The following is a 14581-nucleotide window of genomic DNA, read 5'->3' as shown; positions in this document are numbered from 1 at the left end:
GTTCCGCTGGCATAGATTCCTTATTCGGACACCACGGCCTGGGCCTAATTAATTGACTCTGTGCTGCAGTCAAATGTGCATCGAGGGAATGGGTTTTCCTTATTTGTCAGATTTCGATTAATCAGAGTGGGCCTACTTTACTTTCATCGAATTCTTAATTTGAGCACGGTTTGAAAGACGATGGTCGCGATGATGCTTTTAGTTGGAGATTGTTCAATCTAGTTTTGAGATATTGATTTCAGTTGATACAGAGAGATGAAAATAGTTTGTGAGTATGTGTGTTATCGAAGCTCATGCTTTCGCCAACTTAAGGTCGAGGCTTGTTATTGCATGTCGAATTCAAATTGATAAACTGTACTCAACCATCTTTGTAAACCTTGTATGGGTACTTGGCCATTCTTCCATCACTGTTAATGAATTGGCTGATGAGTAAGCTCGTAATGGAATATAGCATGGCCCTGAGCTAGCTCTGACAATTTCTAAATGCTGGGTGAAGCTTTAGATATATTTTTGGACGGCAACTCAGCACAAATGGAATAGTTTGAAGTCAAGCCGTCATCCAAAATTGTACATTTCTGAGCCAAAAAGTTTTGAACAAATCTGTCAAAGTAGAATGGCAGTCTCTTGGTCGGAGCAGAGAATTTGTTTTCTATAGAAGCACGGAGAAAATGAAAATTGTTTTGGTTGCACGGCCAAATAAGATTTGTTGTGGGTTCGTTTTGGCAACCAGGAATTATGTGTTAACATAACGTGGCTCCTCATTTGCGTAAAATCATCTTGTATCGCGTAATACTTACAGTCTCTTTTGCCGTTCAGTTTGTTTTACGACGCCGATTTTAGAAAAGGCAATTAAAGTGTACAACGTCATTTTGTGCGAATACGCCAAGTAAATCCCTGAAAAATGACTGCTTCTTCCGGTTTCCCAAGGATCGTATTCTGAGAGTAAAGTGAGAGGAATTCTGCCGACTACGTCCCGGTGAAAATGTGACTGACAATTCAAGATTGTGCAGCGTAAGTTCAATATTATTACATACGAAGCTAATAGTTTTTTTTTCAAATCGCATTGAATTTCAGCTACATTTTAATTACGAGCATGATGTGTACGTTTCAACGGAAGGCGGAAAGCTTTTAACAACGCCTAACTCAATTACAATTTTTGAAATTGTGGCGAATTTGAACCAGCGAGACGAGGATTACACTTTTGATAAGGTAAACATATTACATCGGGTGTTATAAAAATCATTTTATACTTGTTTGAATAATTCATACTTGTAGATTTCCGTCACAACAAAAAGCACCGGAGATGTCCTGCATACATCCGATGGCCAACAGTTGCTCTCGTCTAGCTCGAATGAAACAATTGGGACCACTATCACTGCGGATTTCAACGAGCGGTTCGAATCGTCTGCAATAAAAGAATGGCTGGCAAGATGGAGAAAACATCTTGGTTTCTTAGGCTTATTCAAAGCATCCAGAAGCTTCGGCACAGCACGGTATTTAAGAATCGAACACTCAGGAATCTTCGCCAAAATTTACGCATTTACGTTTCTTGATATTTTTACATCATTTTTTCACAAGTTTTCAAAAAACTCTTCTAGTTTTAGAATCTGTGTCGAAATTGATCATTGGTCATCTGGATCTAGAGATATTCCAGAATTCCTTGGGGACCGAAGCGTTAACCATAACCCACGTTAATTTCTCAGGCTACATATTTTTTAACGTATCCGGATATTCACTCCTCGGAATGATACATTAATGCGAGAATGTTGTGGAAAAATGAAGCAATTTGTTTTAGCCGTCTTTCAGTAATGAGCATTTATGTTTCTGGTACCACGCTGGACATATAAAGATCTTGAAAACTCCTAAAAACCTCATATCGTAATTTTCAGATTTCTCCAAGAATACTGAACCGATTTGTATATTTTTTTTTCCAGGGTAGCTCCTTATTATCTAACATTGTATAGTACACATTTTATTTGTTTTGATAATTGCCTATAACGCGCTGCGTTCTTCTCCTCCAGAATCTGCCTACATTCCTCGTTGAACCAATCGTTTTGTCGACTCCATCCCACGTACACGACGTTGCTCTCAGCTGCATTGTTGATGGCTGCCTTCACTGTTCCAGCTCACCCTCTTCCGGTAATGCAGCCTCGAGGTGCTGCGCGTATGCCGCTGCGATATCCGGTTGCTTAAGCCGCTCTAGGTCATACCGGGGCGGCCGTCGGTATCATACGTTGTAAACGACGGAGAGATTTGGGCGCAGTTTAACCATCACCAGATAGTGGTCAGAGTCGATGTTAGCGCCACGATAGGTCCTGACGTCGATAATGTCGGAGAAGTGCCGTCCATCAATCAGAACGTGGTCGATTTGTGATTCTGTCTGCTGAAGTGATCTCCAGTTGTATCGATATGGAAGGCTGTGCTGGAAGTAGGTGCTACGAATGGCCATATTCTTGGAAGCGGCGAAGTCAATTAGTCGTAGGCCGTTTTCGTTCGTCAGCCGGTTGGCGCTGAACTTTCCAATCGTCGGTCTGAATTCCTCCTCCTGGCCAACCTGAGCGTTTAGATCTCCTATGATGATTTTGACGTCGTGGCTTGGGCAACTGTCGTACTCGCGTTCAAGCTGCGCGTAAAAAGCGTCTTTATCATCATCAGTGCTTCCAGAATGAGGGCTGTGCACGTTTATTATGCTGAAGTTAAAGAACCGGCCTTTGATCCTCAACTTGCACATTCTCTCATTGATCGGCTACCACCCGATCACGCGCCTCTGCATATCACCCATCACTGTAAAAGCGGTTCCCAGCTCGTGTGTTGCCGCAGCTCTGGTAGATGGTATGGTTACCTCTAAACGTTCGCACCATTGATCCCTTCCAACACACTTCCTGCAGCGCTACGATGCCGAATCCACGGTCCTTCAGCACGTCGGCGAGTATGCGTGTGCTCCCGATGAAGTTGAGAGATTTACAGTTCCACGTACTGATAAATATGATATCCTAAATGAAGAAATTGAAATCAATTCTGTACCAACGGTTAATGAGAAGAATTTACCGTACTCACTGTCAATATATTACATCTTCTTTTCTAAAGAACTGGAGTGCTTGCTTTGGTGCATTTGTTCTATGCGGAGATTGTTCACTGCGCGTTATTTCCACAAAGCAATCCAAATTTTTAAATTTCCCGCAATAAGATTAGGAGATACTAATCCTTATATGTAATAGCGTGGATTCCATCGAGTTAGCCGTGATTTAAGTTTTGATGTAGAACAAATTTTATTCCGAAAATAAGCAATTAGGGCAAATGTACCATTAGTGGTGCACCTAAGCGAAAACTGCTAAAACATGGTGATAAAATCAAAAATTATATGATTTTAGCGTATCAATCGCTAGATCTCAAATCCTTCTATCATTCAAATGTATAAAAATTACGATTCATTTGAAATTTCCCTGCAAAAAGCCTTGCACCAACAATAGGAACACTGTTCCTTTAGTTGAGGTATGTTTTAAGAATGGTTCCTTTAGTGGCGCAAACCATTGATTTCTTATGGGACCCTCCACTATGGGTACTGATGCACCACTATAGGTGCAAAGGAGCAAAAAATTTAAGCAAAATAATTGTTTAAAATAGGTTTAGGGTTAAATTTCATGAATATTTTTCGATAACTTGTATCATTTTCACATCGTACATCATAGAAAAATATCACATAGCCATAAAAAAGTGCGAAACATGTCAAAACACACTACCTCCACTATTGGAGCTACCTCCACTAAGGGAGCGTTTGCCCTAGGTAGATTCCAATTGTTTTATAGTCAGTAATAATTGAAATAACAACTCATAACTTATGTGCATAGTCATGTATTTAGACAAAACATTACTCAAATAAGAATTTGTTGTTGTATTTGAGAAGCAGCAGTGAATTGGATAGAGAATAAACATATTATGGAATATATGACACACATAAATCAATCTCACTCCACTCAACGCAAGCAGAAAATACTGTAGGAGCGAACTTTTGACTCAGACTTACTTCAGTAACGGGTCTTTATCGACGTAAAGTGTTAATAACCACAATATGAACACACACAACTTCTAATGTTCCAAAACCTAGAATAGGGTAGGTGTACCAGTTATGGCCATAGTGGTTCCCTATTTGGCCATATGCAAAATTCGGATAACTTTCAAATTTTTAATCTTTTTGAATGTTTTAACATCAAGATATATCCTATATCTTACTGCTAAAACACAAAAAAACTTTTCAAAATGTTGAGACATTCAAATTATCACGTATGGCGAAATAGGGAACCACTATGGCCATAACTGGTACACCTACCCTATTAGGATTTTGATTAGAAAAACATAAAATGTGTATGCAAGTACCTTCACCGAACCGAGCTCGTGACAGGTTGTTTATTTGGTATTCCGTTCATATATCATGGCATACTTGTTGAAACTCAGGTTTGATAATGCCATGTATAAGAAAAATTAGACGGATTAATCCCGATATTAGACAGTGTCTTGCCCCTAGACCTGCTATCAAGAGTACTTATTTATTTACAACTCAAAACTATTAAGCAAATCTGCATGTTTTTCAACTTGAACATTAAAACATGCATTGAATAAGCATAATTTAAATTAAGGTACCGTTTTGATTCATATTACGGACAACTTCGAATTCCAGACACTCTACTTTGTATGGGAAACATTTCACCCGAAATGTTTCAAATTTGTAGTTCAAAAGTTCACACTTTTAAGGCTCGTTTTAATAAGCATTTTCCTTAGATATCTATCCAAATATACAATGCCCAACTGGCTTAGATATCTCTTTAGTGGTTTGACGATTTCAATTGATGATTTGTCTTTTCTATTTATGATTTTCATGAGCTGTCCGGAGTTCGAATCACAATGTCCGGAATATGAGGCAATACTGAGGAAGCGTCCGGAATAAGAATCATGAAAAGTCCACACAATTATATTTCTTTAAAATTATTCATGTTGTGGAATCAAAACCTTCACTAACCATTCGAAAGTTAAGTGTTTTGAATGCTCGATAACGTTGAGGAAACATACGAAATGAATTATTTTATATGATTTCTGATTGGTATTGATAAGAGAGGAATGGTGAAATAAATTTAGTTGTTGACGAATAGGCCCCAAAAAACGTTGAATTTAAGCTGATGACAATGATATATGAAATATCAAACAAAATATTAATTACATTAATTTACACTTTAAATGTGTTTACGTTCTTGAGGAATTTAAAGCATTATTTGACCGTAATGAAACAGTTTGACCAGGTCCGTCACACTCAGGCTCAGATTGGGTACCATTTCTAGTACTGCATTTGGTCCCTCGGTAGTACAAAAGGTACCCAAGTTTGACAGATCGCAGTACACTAGATTACCTTATGAGCCATAAATTTTAGGGCAACTGCAAGGGACATGGAAGTCTTTAATTTGTCTTTGGTTTGACTTCTTATAATGAAAACCTCACGAAGAAAATCAAAAACATCTAGTCTACTCTACAGTTATGTTTTTTTTTTTTTTTTTGAAAAAAGGCCTCTCTAAACCCCCGCGTTTGTAAATACGGCCCTGTTTTTCTCAAACTGTTCACACTGATTATTTTTAGAAACTAGATATGTGTACGAGTATACTGACAAACAATTATTAAAATTCGTTTAAATGGTGTAAGTTGTAGTTTTTCTTTTACTCAGGCGTAAACAATTCAAAAGGTCAATTGGTCAAAACTTAAGCAAAAATAAATATTTCAATTAACAACTATTCCAAGGCTTCGACTTTGTTATGTATTTGTTCTATTATGTTGTTATATGATAAGATTATTAGTGGATTTGTTAAAATTTTGATAGTTAACTTTAAGTAGCACTATGTGTTGCAAGTTTCCCTTTATTTCGGGGGTGGTTTGTAAAAAATACATTTTTTTCGTAGAGAAAACAAATTCTCGGTAAAATATGTTCAATAATGTATTCTACGCGTGATGATTTGGAAAACCAATACCTGAACTGTCACCAGGAGTAAATTCCATTTATTATTTTCAGTGGATACCTCTTAATTCAACCAAATCCATACCAAGTTCAACTATTAAGTAAGATACATTTGCTCGGCTAAATATAATTTTCCTAATGAGAAGAAACCTTGTAGTATTCTTTTGTATCACCTATATTATCTAGGAAAATATAAGAAGCCTCTTTGTGACAAACCGAGATAAATAGCCGTCTTTTCCCAACCCGCAAGAGATTAACAAACTAGTCGCCGCGACGTTCCATTCACTACCTAATTAATATGCAATTAATCTGTATTTGATAACATCCCTCACCAACGACCAGTCCTGACATAGTTGAAGAAGCTATTTGCTTGCGGTGGTACGAACACAGAAATTGAATCTACGGTTTGATCATTCTGCATCGTCATCAATAAAATGCGATGAGCAAACGGGAGCACCATGCGGAGGGGCAGATGCAGAGCATGCATTGAAAGTCGGCTTATAAATTGCTACCAAGATAGGCTACTCCTGTTGACCAGTTGCACCGCCGGCAGTGTGTCACTATTAGTAGTAATGAGGTTCCTCCTCATGAAGCGGAATTGCATGAATTGCATACGCAGCCGTTTGAGTGGGTTTGATCGACCAATTGCATCATGACCGAGGAGGAAGTTGTAATCCCCACATGCAAGTCGGGCTTATCGACGCATTTAACCGGCTAATGTGCTGATAATAATGAGTGTTTTCCACTGTGACCTACTTTTTATGTTAAGAACCGTTGCGCTGATATGGAATCGAAAGTATGAATTGCATTGCTTGGAAGGGAATTTTTTTCCATACAACATTTCAGCATAAATGATAAAGACATTATGACACAAATGAGCTGCTGTATCGAATGAGGCGTGATTGCAGGGAAAAAAAATCTACATCGCACAAAAAACACGACGAGGACAAAATCGTGTGGTCATTAAATTTTAGTCTCCTCTTCTGCTGTTATGATGGCTAATATCTGAAGCGTTTATGGAACAATTCCTTCGTGATAGAAAGCTTAATGGCAAACAACAAACTGAAGAAAAGAAATCAGCTCTACGCTGAAATTGGATTGTAAGTAGCATGCAGAGCAAAAAATGCATGACTTCAATAGAAAGTTTCTTTTTATATTGTCGTCTTACCATTCTGTTCCAGCAAATGCAATAGAAGCAGTCGAAGTAAATAGAATTGACATTCATGATTGCACGACTTACCCTTCACAAGACCTCACAAAACAAACAGCAAACTTATTATATGTGCTTTATGGAAGTGGTAAATCAATGATACATCCGTGGTAAAATCAGTCATGATTTGTTAGAAGGTAGAACTGTACCTAGTAGAATTACCAATTGTGACTAGACACTTAAATGGTAAATTTTCAAAACACTAACATTTAAGAATTCTTCGCATTTGCGTTAAAAAGAATGTAAATACCGGTTGTCCAAAAAACAATTTAAGGATGCAAAAAGCATTGGGGTGTCAAAAATGTAAATTGATGCTTCTTGAAGGTTTAATCTTCAACATATTTGGACCTGGGGGATGCGAACTGAATATCAACAAGCAGCCAGGCTGCTGTCAAACTAAAATTTTCATGAAAATGATCTGACGCTAAAAATGTTTTACATTTCATTTGACACAAAAACTGACAACTTTCGAAAAAACGTTACTCTCACTCTTATTTATACATAAGTTTTTAAAATTTTTGTAACATATATTTCTTAATAATGTAATGTATGTCAGAATCTATCTGATTAAGAGAATTTGATGAATTTACTCCCTGCATCGAATTACTGAAGTATTTTAGGTGTGCACCTTGAAAATGGTTTCCTGTGAGACAAGCAAACAAACAACGGTCAGCACTGGTGGAAAATATTGTATTCGAATTGAATGACCAAAACTTTGTAGTCCGCACCCCTCAGATTTGGACTATACGAGACCGTATGAGTGTTTTAAACCCATAGCTACCAAAGGTAAGTTCGCTGATTTGGTACCTACCTTGTACTTTGTTGGCTCAGCGTAGCCCAGCGATAGAATCCTGAGTAAATTGAGAGAATCTCTCTCTATAACTCGATAACTCTCTAGAAACAATCATGATCCCCAACACATCATGAGAACCTGTTTATCATCTTATATTACAGCCTTGATTAGATCGGGGCGATAACATCACTCTCTCATTGGGGCTCTCCTTCGCTGCTGCTGTGTATCAAGCTTTTCACAACTTGCGAAACATTGCCGATCGTGGACTGATACATGTGCGATGTTTTTCTTCGCTTGCTTTGATCGTGCTTCGAAATCAATTGTGAACGAATTCTACAATTCCTGATCGCCACTACCGGGCGCATTCCACAGCTACATCTTAGTCATTGGGGGTTTTTGTTGACCAAATCTTCGGAAATTCGACGGTAAAATGCGCTTAGATTGGACTCGGAAAAAATGTGACACTTTGTTTTGGGTGTAACTTTTTATCGCGTGGGTAACCATTAATGAAAATTTGGGCAAGTTTAGAGTGTTATGTGATGACAGAATCAAGCACCAGTGGAACGGAAAAGGCGCCAGGAATACGGAATCATCAGAAATAAGCTCTTACACTTGCGGCATCACTTTCAAAACGGGTTTTTATTCGGGGGAAATAAATGTAATACACGCGATGGGCAAACGGATTACAAACAATTGAAACAGAATGAACATACCAGTTATGTTGCTGTCATCAGCTCTCGGTTACCTTTCAGGGGTGGACGATGTAGCGTACGTTATGAACTGAGAAAGACTCGCGAAGAGGAAAAATATCAACGTCATATGCAGCCCAGATTCCCCTCTCACGAAACGTCAAATGCAGCCCACCGTTTTTATGGCTGAAAAAGTCAAAAGTATTGTGTTCAAAGTAAACTGTTATTAAAAACCTCATTCGGCGGAGCAGTTTTTTCCAAAGTTGCAGATAAATCTAAGCAGAAGATTTATTATTTATAATGTCTGCTACGTTTACTGGCATGAAATTTCACTCAAACGGCTATTTATGATTCGATGTGATGCAAACTCAATCATTTTTTGCTGAGAGGTTCATGTGAGGATTTGAACAGCATGCGCATAATTGGTATAAACACAAAGTGGAATAAGAAAAAAACTCAGCTATCACAGAAAAAGAAGACCGTCTTCGCGAGTCTCGTCTCAGGTTATGAAAAGGTCGTATTATTGGATTTCCACACTCCTCCTCAATATAATGTCCCTTTGCAGCTACTACTTGACCCAAGCATTTGCCGGAAGCATTCCAGCTTTTAAGGTCCCAGCGGCTTCGTTAAGGCGTCTGCCGTCATCGAATCAGTCGGGAAATATTCAAAAATTACCTGTTTCGTGATACACAGCTCTTCGACGAATCTTTCACGCGTGTCGATATGTTTCGATCTACGACTCGCTTTTTCAGTCGTGACGAACAAAATACAACCTTGGTCGTCCTCTCGCAGCACGGTTGGATTTTGTTGCTCTTCGTCGAAGTCTCGTAGAAGCTTCCTCAACCAAAGAGCCTTTTGGCAGGTTTCGCTCAGCGCCACATACTCAGCCTCCATGGAGGAAAGTGTGACACATGACTGTCGTCGACTAGTCCAGGAGCTAGCACCGTCAAACATGAAGACGAATCCAGTGGTTGATCGCCTTGTCTCAGTGTCAGAATCCGTGTAACCTGACAGAACTCGGTCTTTGTCTTCACCAAGGTTAAGGTAAAAGTAGCGGGTCGACTTCAAGTAACGATGTACCCGCTTATCTGCTGACCAGTTAAGCTCACTTGGTTTGGCAAACTTTCTGCCGAGAATTGCTGCACTGACAGCCAAGTCCGGTCGTACACTAACAGTCAAATATAGAATTCCGCCTACCAAACTTCGCTACTTGGTCGCGTCGGTCAGTTCTTCACTTGTGTCCACAGTCTTCAGAAACCCCGGATCCATCGGGGAGGTCGCAGGTTTCGCTTGATCCATACCAAACTTTGCAATCAGTTGGTCAATGTAAACCGGAAGACGCAGCTTGAAGCCATCGCCATCTTGCAACACCTCTATACTAAGGAAGTGACGTACCTTCCCAAGGTTTGTCATATCGAACTCGTTCTTCAAGCTCCCGACGATACGCTGAATTTCCTTCTCATCCGTTGAGGCCACAAGCATGTCGTCAACGTAGACGAGAATTAAAATCTTCAGACTGCCTGCTTTCTTTTTAAACAAACACTGGTCAACATTAGATGAACGGAATTTCAAGGAGTAGTTTAGGCCTCTATAACTGGCTTCGGCGCAAAATGGCGCAGACAACTCTTACAAATCATGAAAATACCATATTTCCCCTATCGGCAGTTGATAAAAACTTTTGTCTATAAGCGTCTTTGCATGGGTTTTTACTACCAAACAAATAAGCCTTATTAAAACGAATTCGACTGATAATTCTTTTACTTTAAGAGATAGAGAGGTGCGATGTTCAGCAAAAACACGCGTTTTAAGATGTTTAACAACTTTGTAAAAGACATGAAAAATATTAAGAATATAAGTGAAAAGTTATGAACAAAAATGATTTTAAACGAGTTTTTTCATACAAATTTGGGTACTTTATGTTGAAAAATTCGTAACTCTTTTACAAGATTTTTAACATTTTTTATGTCTTCTACAAAGTTGTTAAACATCTTAAAACGCGTGTTTTTGCTGAACATCGCACCTCTCTATCTCTTAAAGTAAAAGAATTATCAGTCGAATTCGTTTTAATAAGGTTTATTTGTTTGGTAGTAAAAACCCATGCAAAGACGCTTATAGACAACAGTTTTTATCAACTGCCGATAGGGGAAATATGGTACTTTCATGATTTGTAAGAGTTGTCTGCGCCAGTTTGCGCCGAAGCCAGTTATAGAGGCCTAAAATACCCCTTGAAAAATGAGTAATTCATGAATAACTTTGTTACTTCAAAATATAGGGTGATGATATGTTCAGCAAAAACACGGGTTTTTCCATGACAAACAACTTTGTAGAGAACACAAAAAATGTTAAAAATCTTGGAAAAAAAGATATGATAAAAATATGATTTTTAGGGGCCATTCACATACAACGGCATATATCTCAAAAAGTATAAGAGATAGAAAAATCGTGTCTTCGAGAAAGTTGTTTCAAATTGCCAATTCTACAAATTTGCCAAAGACACCTTATGATTATATAAATGTTTTGAAAAAATAGTTTTTCTATCTCACTGCACAGTGGTCCAGGAATCAGTTTTACGCGGAAAGATGCATTTTGAGCTTTAGAATGAAACATTAGACGAAAACGGTCTTCTACAAAGTTGTTTGTATTAGTAAGGCCCTTTGTTTGATGTTATTAAAAATTAGGGTGGACCACGTTTTCATAGAAATGGTGTAACTAACTTTCTTATTTGTAGAAATTATATTATACATGCTTCAGCAAAGTTGTAGACCATTCAATTTCAAGCAACTTTGCCAAAAAAAGTTTTTTTGTATCTCTTAAATTGACCGATTTAAAGCTTTTTTCCTACGGTGACATAGGGTGGTCCGACCAAAACTGGTTTTCTGGCTCTAGCGTTCTCAGTTCAAATATCTCATCAAAGTAGTCCACGAAACACTTTTAGAGCTTTGAAAAATGCGAAGTTTGATGACTGAAGAAACTCGCTATCGCCTTCCGTTTGGGAGTTATTGTCGTTTTTCTCACAAAAACATGCCTACTTTGATTGTAAATATCTCTGATTGGGGCAAACAAAAAAAATATCTTTTGACGGCATTCAAAAGACAAAACTTAATTGTATATTATATCAAAAAATTACAGATGTGTTATTTCTGTAACTCTAATAAAATTCCCTCAAAAACAAAGGATTTTTAGCAGAAAAACTTCAATAACTTTTGAACTGAAATAGATATCATCAATATTTTTGCATGAAAATTTGCGTTTTGTTAAGTTCTAAAAGTCGTTCATAGACCACTTTGACTAGAAATCTAACATAAGAAAGATAGGGCTCTAAAACTATTTTGAAGTTTTTCATAGTATGTATTTCTTTATTATTTTGAATTTTGAGCTTGAAAATTAAATTTTAGACAAAAATGATATTCTACAAAATTGTTTCTAAAAATGTAATCTTTCATACTGTGTCATTTAAAATTAGGGTGGTCCACAATATCACTTAAATAATATAATCAACTTTTTTATTTGTAAAAATAGTGGTATGTACTGTTAAACAAAGCAGTAGAACTTGAAATTTTGATCAACTTTGCCAAAAAAAGTTTTTCTGTAGCTCAAAATTTGACCAATCTAGAGCATTTTTCCCCAATCATCGCAGGGTGGTCCAACAAAAATAAGTTTTTCATTTCTAGTTTTTTAAATATTAACTTCTCGTCAAAGTCGTCTATGAACGACTTTTAGAAGAAGAAAACGCAAATTTTCATACAAAAAGATTGTTGGTATCTATTCTAGTTTAAAAGTTATTAAAGTTTTTATGATTAAAAGTATTTGTTTTTCAAGGCATTTTATTAGAGTTACAAAAATAACACATCTGTAATTTTTTGATATAATATACAATTTTATTTTGTCTATTGAATGCCGTCAAAAGATATTTTTTATGTTTGCCCCAATCAGAGATATTTACAATCAAAGTAGGCATATTGTTGTGAGAAAAACAACAATAACTCCCAAACGGAAGGAGATAGCGAGTTTCTTCAGTCATCAAATTACGCATTTTTCAAAGCTCTAAAAGTGTTTTATAGACTACTTTGATGAGATATTTGAATTGAAAACGCTAGAGCCAGAAAACCATTTTTGGCCGGACCACCCTATGTCACCGTGGGAAAATAGCTCTAAATCGGTCAATTTAAGAGATACAAAAAAAACTTTTTTTGGTAAAGTTGCTTGAAATTGAATGGTCTACAACTTTGCTGAAGCATGTATAATATAATTTCTACAAATAAGAAAGTTAGTTACACCATTTTTATGAAAACGTGGTCCACCCTAATTTTCAATAACACCAAACAAAAAGCCTTACTAATACAAACAACTTTGTAGAAGACCGTTTTCGTCTAATGTTTCATTCTAATGCTCTAAATGCATCTTTCCGCGTAAAACTGCTTTCTGGACCATAGTGCACTGCTAGGTGAATTGATCACAAAACTTTTTTCGTCAAAAGTTGCGCTTTAATATACCAAGAAACTTCTCCGAACAAACTATATCGCTAAAATCAACGGTTTGGACGCTATTCAAAAAGCGCATGAAATCGAGAAAATAAAACACAGTGCAAACGATGGAAAAAGAATGAACATACCAGTTATGTTGCTGTCATCAGTTTTCCGTTACCTTTCAGGGGTGGCTACTCCAGCAAATCTTGCGCGCGATGATCGATAATCCTGGTCAGGCGTACAGATGGATCGGAAAAAAGCTTAGAATCTATTTTTCCATCGTTGTCTCGTGTTGTGAAGATATTCCAGGAGACGAAGACCATCGAGCGGTGCGCTGGAAGTGGCCGAAAACCGTAAACTGAATACCCAGAGAAGTTGCGGAAGATAAGGCAGTACTTTAAGAATAAACCGAATCTTTCCACCCGAGACGTGGCCAAAAAGGTCAATTGGTTGAAGTTGTTCGTCCAGCAATCCATGAAGCGGGCTGGGCTACATGTTTTTAAGGTCAGGAAGGCGCCAAACTGGACTGACAAGCAAAACACGGTGGCCAAATTGCATGCGCGGAAGCCGTACCGTAAGTGGCCGTTCAAGCCAGACTATCTCATCATGGATGACGAGACATAACTATATCAAGGTGGACACCAAACAAATCCCCGGCCTCAAGTTTTTTGTCGGTACGTCCCGCATGGAGGTTCCGGAAGAGAAAGATGGACAAATTCGCGAAGTATCTGTTGTGGCACGCGATCTGCGAGTGCGGACGGTACAGCAAGCCATTCGTTACAACCGGCACCATAAACGAGCAGATTTATCGAGAGGAATGCTTGCAGAAGAAGGAGGCAAACCCGCCAAATACCCCAGAACTTCGTCCGATCGAAAAATTTTGGGCGATGAAACTTTGAAGAAAAACTGAGAGAGATTGTGTAAGAAAGATGGAAAAAGCCCCAATTCAGTAAATAAATTATGCCAAAATATAGTTAATATATAGTTTTTAAATCCCTGAACATTTGAGAAGCATTCGATTTAACCCGTTAACGCCCAAGGTATCTCACAATTGGAATTCAGCTCCGTTTTTGTTATTCATAGTCGTATTCCCATAAATTAAACCTTATTTCACCAAAAAAATTCAAGTCTATGGTGGGGATCCAAAAAAATTCTTGAAAGTGTGTCGTTCATATCTAGCTGTTTTATAAGTTTATTTTCGAGATTAATCAAATATATTTTCATGCAGTTCGACCCATTACAATGTAAACAAGTTGGAAAAACTGCTGGTGAGGGATAATTCATAAATTACGTCACGTGCAGAAAAGGAAGGAGGGGGTTACAATGAAACGTGACAACCCGTATAAAAATTGGAATCCATAAAAAAAATGTGAAACAGAGGAAAATTGAGGAGAATGAATATGGCAAAACTTTGCGTGACGTAATTTA

The sequence above is a fragment of the Aedes aegypti genome, chromosome 3 (genome assembly GCF_002204515.2).
Source record: "Aedes aegypti strain LVP_AGWG chromosome 3, AaegL5.0 Primary Assembly, whole genome shotgun sequence".
Lineage (NCBI taxonomy): Eukaryota > Metazoa > Arthropoda > Insecta > Diptera > Culicidae > Aedes > Aedes aegypti.
Note: the sequence above shows the minus strand (reverse complement) of the source record.